Source organism: Bubalus kerabau, chromosome 17 (genome assembly GCF_029407905.1).
Source record: "Bubalus kerabau isolate K-KA32 ecotype Philippines breed swamp buffalo chromosome 17, PCC_UOA_SB_1v2, whole genome shotgun sequence".
NCBI classification, from domain to species: domain Eukaryota; kingdom Metazoa; phylum Chordata; class Mammalia; order Artiodactyla; family Bovidae; genus Bubalus; species Bubalus kerabau.
In genome coordinates, this window is record NC_073640.1 from 64,669,288 (window position 1) to 64,680,417 (window position 11,130).

The 11,130-nt window shown below is 42.5% G+C and overlaps 1 long non-coding RNA gene across 2 annotated transcripts in view; it reads right to left on the reverse strand.

Annotated features, from left to right (window-relative positions):
- Positions 1-4,292, reverse strand: part of LOC129632153 (uncharacterized) — a 79,410-nt gene extending 75,118 nt beyond the window's left edge. For both annotated transcript variants that reach the window (XR_008704346.1, XR_008704347.1), the window contains exon 1: positions 3,043-4,292. This is a non-coding gene — a long non-coding RNA (uncharacterized LOC129632153). The remainder of the gene's footprint in view (positions 1-3,042) is intronic.
- Between the last annotated feature and the right edge of the window lie 6,838 nt (positions 4,293-11,130).

An 11,130-nucleotide genomic window follows, 5' to 3' on the forward strand; every position in this document is an offset into this window, starting at 1 on the left:
AAAACAACAGAATGGGAAAGACTAGAGATCTCTTCAAGAAAATCAGAGATCCCAAAGGAACATTTCATGCAAAGATGGGCTCGATAAAGGACAGAAATAGTATGGACCTAACAGAAGCAGAAGATATTAAGAAGAGATGGCAAAAATACACAGAGAAACTGTACAAAAAAGATCATCACGACCCAGATAATCACGATGGTGTGATCACTGACCTGGAGCGAGACATCCTGGAATGTGGAGTCAAGGGGCCTTAGAAAGCATCACTACAAACAAAGCTAGTGGAGGTGACAGAATTCCAGTTGAGCTATTCCAAATCCTGAAAGATGATGCTGTGAAAGTGCTGCACTCAATATGCCAGCACATTTGGAAAACTCAGCAGTGGCCACAGGACTGGAAAAGGTCCGTTTTCATTCCAATCCCAAAGAAAGGCAATGCCAAAGAACGCTCAAACTACCGCACAATTGCACTCAACTCACACACTAGTAAAGTAATGCTCAAAATTCTCCAAGCCAGGCTTCAGCAATACATGAACCGTGAACTTCTTGATGTGCAAGCTGGTTTTAGAAAAGGCAGAGGAACCAGAGATCAAACTGCCAACATCCGCTGGATCATGGAAAAAGCAAGAGAGTGCCAGGAAAACATCTATTTCTGCTTTATTGACTATGCCAAAGCCTTTGACTATGTGGATCACAATAAACTGTGGAAAATTCTTCAAGAGATGGGAATACCAGACCACCTGATCTGCCTCTTGAGAAATTTGTATGCAGGTCAGGAAGCAACAGTTAGAACTGGACATGGAACAACAGACTGGTTCCAAATAGGAAAAGGAGTACGTCAAGGCTGTATATTGTCACCCTGTTTATTTAACTTATATGCAGAGTACATCATGAGAAACGCTGGACTGGATGAAACAGAAGCTGGAATCAAGATTGCAGGGAGAAATATCAATAACCTCAGATAAGCAGATGACACCACCCTTCTGGCACAAAGTGAAGAGGCACTAAAAAGCCTCTTGATGAAGGTGAAAGCGGAGAGTGAAAATGTTGGCTTAAAGCTCAACATTCAGAAAACGAAGATCATGGCATCCGGTCCCATCACTTCATGGGAAATAGATGGGGAAACAGTGTCAGACTTTATTTTTTCGGGCTTCAAAATCACTGCAGATGGTGACTTCATCCATGAAATTAAAAGACGCTTACTCCTTGGAAAGAAAGTTATGACCCACCTAGATAGCATATTCTGCTGGGAGCAGTAGTTCTGCCCCTGGCAAAGGTCATGAGGAAGGAGGCTCGGCATACGCAAAGGCGGGATCGAGCCTCAGGAGTCCCCCTGGAAATTCTCGAGCATCTACCCTCCAAAATCAGTGTCTGCCTACTTTCTGCTTTGTGCTCTCACCTACACCTCTGACTTTTTGGGGGGCCATCCCCCACTACCTCTCTCTGAAAAACTAATTAACTTACAGCTCCTGTTAATAATTCCTGGGTGTGACAGTGTTTCAACCTACAAACTCCTTTGGAAGTCCTCTAGCCTGCCTGAATAGGTTTTTCCAGCCACATGTGATTGTTCAGAGCCTCCCAACTGTGAGAGGCATGAGATGTTCTAAACTGTCTGAATACAGATTCCTTTGAGCAGTTAAAAGATTGATTAGAAATTGTATTGGTGAAGGGTTTTTCACTTCTTGCGCCAATGTTTGCTGCTAAGTTTCCATATCCCTTACCTGCTGTGTTCCTGGCAATGTATTGATTAATATAATTGGTGTAAGTAGTAGCTTTAATGTTTGTAATCTTGGGCCCTTGAGTTAATTCTTTTTCTTGTTATACCCCACCACACCTTTGCCTTATAGGAATGCAACTTTATCTAATGCTTTTGGAGGGTGGCGCCTGACTTTAATCACCTTTAGAGAAAAATAAGTTTCTTAAAATGTTAACAGGCCTCCGGGCCAGAAGATGATGCAAATCACCTAAACTTTTGCATATGATAAGTTTGCAGGAAGAACGCCTGGCTTACTGCATGACTCTACCCCTTCCCCCATTATCCTCTATGCATAACTTAAGGTATAAAAACTACTTTGGAAAATCATATAGATCACTGGGAAATAATGTATTCACTTAGCCCAAGTAACAAAGAAGATTTCAAAGGTAAACCTAGAACAGATCACTTCAGAGGTAAAGAAACTTAAAATCCATTATCAAAGGCAGCTCAACATCGCAAGAAAACATGTATTTATGCACAAAACTCTTCCCTTGGTGTCCTCTTTCCATAAAACCTTATCACTTTCTGTACCCATTACTTTGTTCTCCCATGATGAAAGAGCCACCTCTAAGTCAGACCTACTTCCTTTTCTCTTCATAAAATGTAATTTCTTTCCTCATACCTTCTTTACTGAAAATACACATGCTACTTTCCTGAAGCAGCCTAGAACTTAAGCATTTTGTGGATTGGTGAACATAAATACCAGTGATAAGCACTAAAAGAAATATTCTAGAGAACATCTCAGGATGGCATCAAGCATTAGTCATGAATAGTCCAACATCTCTACTTTCTCTGTAAGAGGAAGTTAGTCCTCAGTAATGAATGTTTCAGAATCTTATTTTATTTGCAAATGACCTAGCTAGTCAATAAACTTCCATCACTTAGTTTGGCACAGCCCTAGAAAGTCAGGATACCGAAATCGAGAGAATGTTTTAGAGAGATATTTCTAAAGTATAATTATTCTTAAAAGAGTTTCTCTGAAAGACCATATCTCTTTTACATTTTCTTTGAAGTTTTTTTTTTTTCTTTTTTCTTTTTTCTTCCCCTTTCCTAGAGGTACTTTCCTGGTTGAGAAACTTGGAACAGATATAAAAATATAACAATATGTAAGTAATAATAAACCTAGGCACAATGAAAATACTGTGCTTAATGACTCTTAGACATATCTACATTAGATTAGCAAACAAACATTAATGCTAGATATTTAATATTTCCCAGTTCACGTGCATCTGAAATTCACTTAGGTAAATTTCTCTTGGAGTTAGAATTGTCTGATTTGTAAGCACTTACCTTCCTTGAGGTGAAGTGAGTGAAGTCGCTCAGTCATGTCCGACTCTTTGCGACCCCGTGAACTGTAGCCCACCAGGCTCCTCCGTCCATGGGATTCTCCAGGCAAGAATACTGGAGTGGGTTGCCATTTCCTTCTCCAGGGGATCTTCCCAACCCAGGGATCGAACGCAAGTCTCCTGCATTGCGGGCAGATGCTTTAACCTCTGAGCCATCAGGGATGCCCTTTAGGCCATTTAAATTAGAACTCATTTAGAACTTCAGCAATATTATAAAAAAAAAAAAAGCACACTGAGCCATACATAAATCCAGACAGACAGACAGAGATTTCATAGTTTCCTGGTTAAGATTTAAAACATCTCTTTGACCGTTTGTTTGTTTGGCTTGAAGTTCTGATTTGCCCCAGGCTGAGTCAGGTCTCAGGCAAAGTGGGCAGTGACATTCAAGGACATGGAAAGGGTTAACTACAAGCTTTTCCCTAGGCAGGCCTTTTAACAAGCTGCTGCTGCTGCTGCTGCTAAGTCGCTTCCGTCGTGTCCGACCCCATAGACGGTAGCCCACTGGGCTCCCCCATCCCTGGGATTCTCCAGGCAAGAATACTGGAGTGGGTTGCCATTTCCTTCTCCAACCTAGTTGTTAACAAGCTAGTTGTTTTAAAATGTATATGCAAAAAGAACCGGTTTTGCAGTTTCCAAGGGAAAGAAACTTTTATTTTAACCAGTTTTCTCCAGTCTAAAGAATATCAGGGCCATCCTGTGTCAAAAAGTTACCTTTCCTTTCTGTAGTCTTAGTTTTATAGCTAAAATATAGACCAAATTATGCTCAAATTGACTCTAATATCAGGGGCATTTCAGCTAATAAAAATTTTGGACTGTCCCTGTGGTGGAAAGTGAGGTCTTTGTCCCATCAGAAGAATCTGAAGGCCCAAGGGAATTTGCAGGACTGGGGGAACCTTGGTCCTTGGCAGCCCTGAGAAACAGGAGTACTCAGAAGGGAATTCTTTAGGATGTTCAGGCGTGGGGGAAGCTTGGTTCCCTCTCCACGTGAGAGATAAGCTTCCTTAGAAAGGGATTCTTTAGAAATGTTAGGACAGTTTTTGATCCTTCAGGCTTTTGAATATAGAAGAAACCTGGACCAAAGGGAACCTCAGAATCCTTTCCTAGAGATCATGGGGATATAAAAGGTCACATAGAGGTCATCTAGGAAATCTGATGGAGAGAGAGAGAGGGACAGGAGACAGGCAGGCAACAGAATGTAAGGACATTCTGAGTCCTTTCCCGTCTTTTGGCAAAACCTAGTGAGCCATTCAGAGGCCATTTTTGGCGGTCCCCTGTTTGTTTTGGAGCCAGGCCTTTTGAAGGCTGACAAGTATCCAGTTTCTGAGAATGTAGACAAAGGTTGAGTATGAGAGCCTCCTGGGATGTAACAGAACCCACTCATAGCCTATCTACCATAGAATGGGAGTACTGAGAGTCACTGGCTGAGAGAAAGACGTCCCTTTTCCCCCAGTGGTCTCTCCGTGTGACTGAGGGCACAGAATGGCCGAGCGGCCCAACAGTCACATCCAACAGTGAGAGGAGACCTCTGAGAACCATGCAGCTAAGCCACCAGGTGACACGGGCAGAGAAAGACAGAAATTCCTGGGAGCAACCAGGTGACTCACCATTTGGTGATTCCCTGAAACGTGGAAGGCACTCTTGGGATGGCTCAGAGGCAATACCCAGGCTTCTGTAAATCAATCCAAACCAAAATGGAAAGAAGAGAAAGTGACAGGGAAGAAGGCTGAGGCATCCGCCGAACAATATATCCGGGAGGCGGTGGCCTGGGAAGAATGCTCTCTGTTTTGCTTCAACCACTATGAGCCTGACATGGTGGACGGAAGTTGTCTTGCTGCGGGTGGATGCCCTTGTGGCCTGATCCTTTCTGTGTGCCCCCCATCCTCACATGGGAGTCTTTCTGTGGCAAGAGCCCTAATGGCTTTTACGTGTCTGATCTGCGCCCACAGAATATTGGTTGGCATAGTCCTCATTTGCCAAAAAAAAAAAAAAAAGGAGAGACCCTCACCCATTCAAGTGGCAGATACTTTGGGCGCAGTGAGCAGTGGGGCGTTTGGAACACACCAGAGGGTAACCCTGGCCAGCATTCCTCAGTTGCCTCCAGAGCAGTTGCCTTTTGGATGAGGGTCCCTGTGAGAAAGGAGAAGTGAGGGCAGGGGTGGGTTGGGGTGGGGGGGGCAAGAGACTCCAAGTCCCTGAACAAGCCACAAAAATGTCACGGTCTGGGTGCCGGTTGGAAAAGAATTTCCAGACATGAGACAATACGGGTTTGGTTTTTCAGTTTCTGCATTCTAAGACCCTCCTTGGTTTTATCTGCTCTTCACTCTTTGGGTAACCACAACCTTGGCAGAAAGAATCATTTTAACTATTTAGTATATGCTCTGTATCTTTCTGTTTGCTTTTATCAGAGTCTTGAAAGTGCAAGAGAAATAACTAAAAATCAGTAATGTTGCTCTTGTACTTTTTGGCACAGATTTTAACAAATAGCCATTAAATAGCAGAGCTTAAACATTATTTCAGTTTATGTACTTCAGACTTTAACTAATAAAACACAGATTCACAGTGACAACTCTAAGAAAAGTTGATAGAAGTTTCTGTAACTGAAAAGAATACTAAAGGCAAGAAAAGCTTTAGTCACTCAGTCTGTCCCATTCTTAGTGACCCCATGGACTCTAACTTGCCAGATTCCTCTGTCCAAGAAATTCCCAAGCAGGAATACTGGAACAGGTAGTCATTCCCTTCCCCAGAAGTTCTTCAGAAAAACAAAGCAAAAAGACAAGAAGAAGAAAAAATTGATCAAGTCATGTTAATATTTTCATACACACAGTTCAGTTCAGTTGCTCAGTCGTATCCCACTCTTTGTGATCCCATGACCAGCACGCCAGGCCTCCCGGTCCATCACCAACTCCCGGAGCCTACTCAAACTCATCTCCACGGAGTACAGACATACACTCAAATGGGGCTATATGCTCATTAGGGGGAAGAGAGAGACATTTTCATGTCACTAAACTCAGGTAATTTTGAATGTAGTAAAATGTACATAATGTTAGAGGATGATATTCGTTACTTGCACTGAGCTGTATTTTAAATTTTAATACAGTTGAGCATAGATTAGGACTAATAAGATTCTTGTAAACATTTTGGAAAATACAAAACTGTGAAGAGACTCTGTGATGTGAGCATGGAGTGTACTGGAAAAGATCAGACCTGGGCTTGGGATGAAAACCACCACTCCCCAAACCCAGCATCTCTGCTAAACACACACGAGTGTTCATTTTCCAAAGCAGAAAGAAAGTAAGAAGACAGGAAGTTACTTCATTAATTGTGATAGTTTAGGCACATCCCTCATTTTTCTTTCCAAGACACTTGTTCAAGTCAAGTGGAAAAAAACAAATTCACAGCATGGGAATCTCACAGAAACACTTAAACCAGTGAACATGAGTCATGGGGTAGAAGTACAGGGAGGTGGTAAAAAGACTGTGTCTGTGATTTGAGCCTGGAGTGTTCTGGAAACATCACACCTGGGCTTGACTGATCATTTCGTCTACCCGGAAAACCCACTATCTATAATCAACACAATGAGTGTTCATTCTCAGAAGCAAAGAGAAACCAAGAAGATGGGGAGTTTCTCCATTAACTATGAGCATTTCCACACATTCCTTATTCCTTTTTTCCACAACCTTGTTTAAAGAGAGAGAGAAGTATGAACTTCATAGTCTCATGATGTCAGAGTGACGTCTCCAGAACCAGTGGACATCAGATGTCACGGTGTAAATGAATCACATGAAATGCACAATCACTGCCTGGGCATTCTGGAATTAACAATGAAATTATAACTTGAATTTAACATTTAAAAATGTCAATTTTATGCAAATTTCATTTCACATATACTTCCCCTGTTTAGTATCCTAATAATGCATTTAAGTAGTAAGACTCAGCAATGCAAAAGACAGCATCTCCTAGTTTTATTTCTGAAAATTTTCTGAAAAACTCTGGTCCTCTGAGTTGAGTCACTGGGCTTCCCAGCTGGCTCAGTGGTAAAGAATCTGCCTGCCAATGCTGGAGATGCAGCTTCAGTCTCGGGGTGGAGAGAATCCCTGGGATGAGGAAATGGGAATCCAATGCAAAATTCTTGCCTGGAAAATCCCATGGACAGAAGAGAGTTGGTTCTTTGTATAATGGCATTCTCAAACTCTGTTTTAAATATCTATATTGCACCCAGGTGCTAAGTCATCACTGCATTTCGCAACATCCCTAAAATCCCAACACCAAACTGCCGGGGTCCAGCCCCGGCTGATCCAGGGTATTCGAAGGAGAGACGGCTAGGCGACCTATTCAAATGTTAATTAGATATAATAAAGAGGAATAGAATGAGGATAGCTCAGTAGGAAAATTCAGTGGAGAAAAGAAGCTGAGTGGCTTGGTTTACGCGGAAAGTCAATATAACCCGTGACACCAGGTTAGCTCTGACCACGGAGGCCGCAGGCGCCCTCTCGAATAGCGGAAGGTGCCCCACCTTAGACACCTTCTCGAGTGGGTCTTAGAAGCCCAGGCAAATAAATGGTCGCAGAGGACATCCACGCTCCAGATGGACACTCAGCTAGAAGTTAAAGGGAAGAATGACATGGGGAGACCAAGCGTTGGTGAGCAAGGCCCATAGCTTTATTTTCAACAGGGGCTTTTATACCCTAAGTTACACATAGAGGACAATAGGGGATGCAAAATCAGCAGTCTTTGATGCTTATCAAAAACCAGGGTTTCTTTCCTGCAGATTTATCGTATACAAATGGTTTAGGTGATTTACATCATCTTCTGGCCAGAGGCCTATTAACATTTTATGACTCTTGACAAGGACTTATCAACAAAGACTTATTTTCTCTAAGAGTAATTATTTTAAGGTTTGGCGCCATCCTCCGAAGATAAGATTACGTTCCTATAGGGTGGATGTGTAATGGGTTTACAAAGGAAAGAATTTACTACCTTAAGGGTCTAAAGTTACTAACACCAGGCCACTACTTATTTTTTCTACATACCAACTATATTAATTAATGCACATTCAAGGATACAATTCAGGGGATGTGAAAACTTGGCAACAAACATTGGCTCATCAATGAAATCTTTTACTAGTTTTATTCTGACAGTTTCTAATTCTCTGAGAGGCTCTAAGCTATTTGAATATCTTAAGCTTCCCGTGCCTCTGGAGGCTGGGAGACTGTAAACAATCGTATGCATAGCTGTAGGTGTCCGGGTAAACTTGTCAGGCGAGTTAGAGAACCATCTGAGGGGTTTGGATTTAAACACTCCTAATTGCCCAGGAACTTTATTAATTGGAGCTGTAAGTTAACTCTTTGACAGAGAGAGTGAGATGGTGGTGGGGGACAGCCCCCAGTAAAGTCAGAGGCGAGAGCACAAAGCAATAAAGTAGGCAGACTCTGGTTTTTTGGGGGTAGATGCTCGAGAATATCCGGGGGCACTCCCGAGGCTCGATCCCGCCTTTGCGTATGCCGAGCCCCCTTCCTCATGACCTTTGTCACGAGTGGAATGTCTCTCGCCGGCTCCCGGCATCAAACCACATCCCAGTGGGAGTGAGGATAGGAGTGACTCCCCATGCTGATCTCTCACAAAAAGAACAGTTTCAACAGTTCAAAGTCCCTGATTCACGTTGAGAATTCATTATGCTCCACAGAAAGCGAGGATGCAGACAATGGAGCAAAGGCTCTGGGACAGAAGGAAGTCTAAAGGGCTGGTCTTCACTATGATAAGAAGAAATGGGAAGAAATAAGATGATGAGATGCCCAGGAAGAAAAACTAGGAGCAGAAAGCTAAAGGCTTGCAGATTCTCATTTGGGCATTTCAGGAGGAAAAGCAGATGCAGCCCCAGACCCAGGACAGGATATTTACCTGAGAAATTGCCATTTCCTCCTCTTCTTCCTCCTGCTCTGTCTTTTCTGGGGATATTACGCTGCAAACGCACTTCTGAAGTTTCAGAAAATACCGTTGAGGGCATCACAATAGCTCTTTAACCTGCAACCAATGCTCCTACAGACAGAAGGGCCTTGAAAAGCTGAGAAGACTGACCTCTCCTGTCCTCTGTCTCAGGAGAGATTCGGGAACAATCAATTCCTATCTGGAGACCAGCCTGTGAACTTATTTCTTGATTGTTCTCTCCCCATAGAGAGCTCCTAACATTCTCCTCACACAGATGATGTGAGCTGACTGCATTTCCCTGTCCAAATCCAGCTAGACCAACCTGTTGCCTCTCCGTGGAGAAAGCCAGGGCTCAGCTCTCACAGATGGATCACGAGGCACTTCCTTAACCAGGGCCTCTGCTTAGAATGCCCTGGAGCACTTCTTAGACACCACAGTGATGCTCCCACAGGACCAACATAGAACTCTGTTGGGAGGGCATCAGTGAGGTCAGTTCCTGACACTGGTCATGTGATCCTGATGGAAAACCAGATGGAAATTACTTGGGTAAAGATTCTTTCTGAACCATTTCAATGAATACAAATCCCTGGTGGTCAGGTCCCCACTCCAAGTAGTTATCAATCTGCAGGTCTACAGTGTGGCCGTTAATGGAGTCATCAGCAAATCCCACTTTTTTCTGATGTTTCTTCTCCCAAACCAACGTTCAGGAGTCCTGAACTCAAAGCCTCACACTCACCACACCTAAGACCTCTCTGTAGGGGAGGATTTCGGGTAGGGATTTCTGAGAGAGGGCAAAGCTAGAATCAGGCAGAGAGAACGCCAGTTCTTGCAGTTTAGCCTGTAGAAGTTACGCTGGGTGAGGTGCTCTGGGATCCCTAGGGTGTGTGTGAATTAACCCATTTAAACCAATACAACAAATCCGGTGAGCACTGTGAGGGTGTCATTGAAGGGGGGCTTGTAAAGTAGACCCTGGAGTTCAGCAAGACTGTTGATCTCAAGGAAGCTGGTCATCTAGACCAGGTGCTCACAGGACTGGCTTTTGTGAGTTCAAGAAACCGCAGGCTGCCTGCTGCCCAGACAGATGCTGAGGCAGCAACAGCATGGACCAGTTTATGGAAATTGTCAACAATATTCATTTTTTGATATAAGGATATGAGATTTGTGACTTTTACAGCTTACCAGACAAAGCCTAGGAAGCACTTAGGAAGCATGGTATACACTAATTCCACGCCTCTTCCAGGAAGACTTTCTAATACGTTTCTGGGTTATCACAGAAGCTGTCTTCATTTCAACATTGTCAAGTAATAATCATGACTTGTGTGTTGATATTATAAAGATACATCAATATTGCAGTGAACTCTCATTGTGTTTTTCTTACAAATCAAGGATATTACTATTGAAACTTTAGAACCAACTTCTATCTTACTTTAATACATGGAAAGATTAAATGATCACTTACATCATGGCAACTTCCAGATATTTCACATCAGTGCCAAACACCTCGATTTAGATGGTCACTGTCCATTTTACATTATGGTATCCTTCATCTTCTAATGGAGGATAGATAGAAATGGTTGCAACACAATATAAAAAGGCTAATCTTTAACAAACCGTAAAAAAACTACGTTTTCCAACACAGTAGAAAGCTTAGTATGGATTGAGTGTTCAATTACATTCATGTAAAAGAATCTAAAATCACGTCATTCTAAACAAGCATACAGATAGCAATCCACTCCAGTACTATTGCCTGGAAAATCCCATAGACACAGGAGCCTGGTAGGCTACAGTCTATGGGGTTGCAAAGTTGGACACAACTGAGCGACTTTACTTTTGCTTTCATACATACATTGCTAAGAATTGTAACTTTCTAACCACCAACCTTCATCTCACGATTCATGCTAATATGTCCATTTTCTATGTGTTTTAACTATGGAGTACTCCCTACAGTCATTGTACTTCAGAGAAACTTCTGAAAACAAGATTGATGAAATGCCTTCTATTATGCAATCTCTGATATTTATTTCCATTTAACTTTTGATTAAATACTTTTCTACATATTGGTTACGTCATTTCCATTGTTTTTTTTTTTTTTTTTTTTTTTCTATAA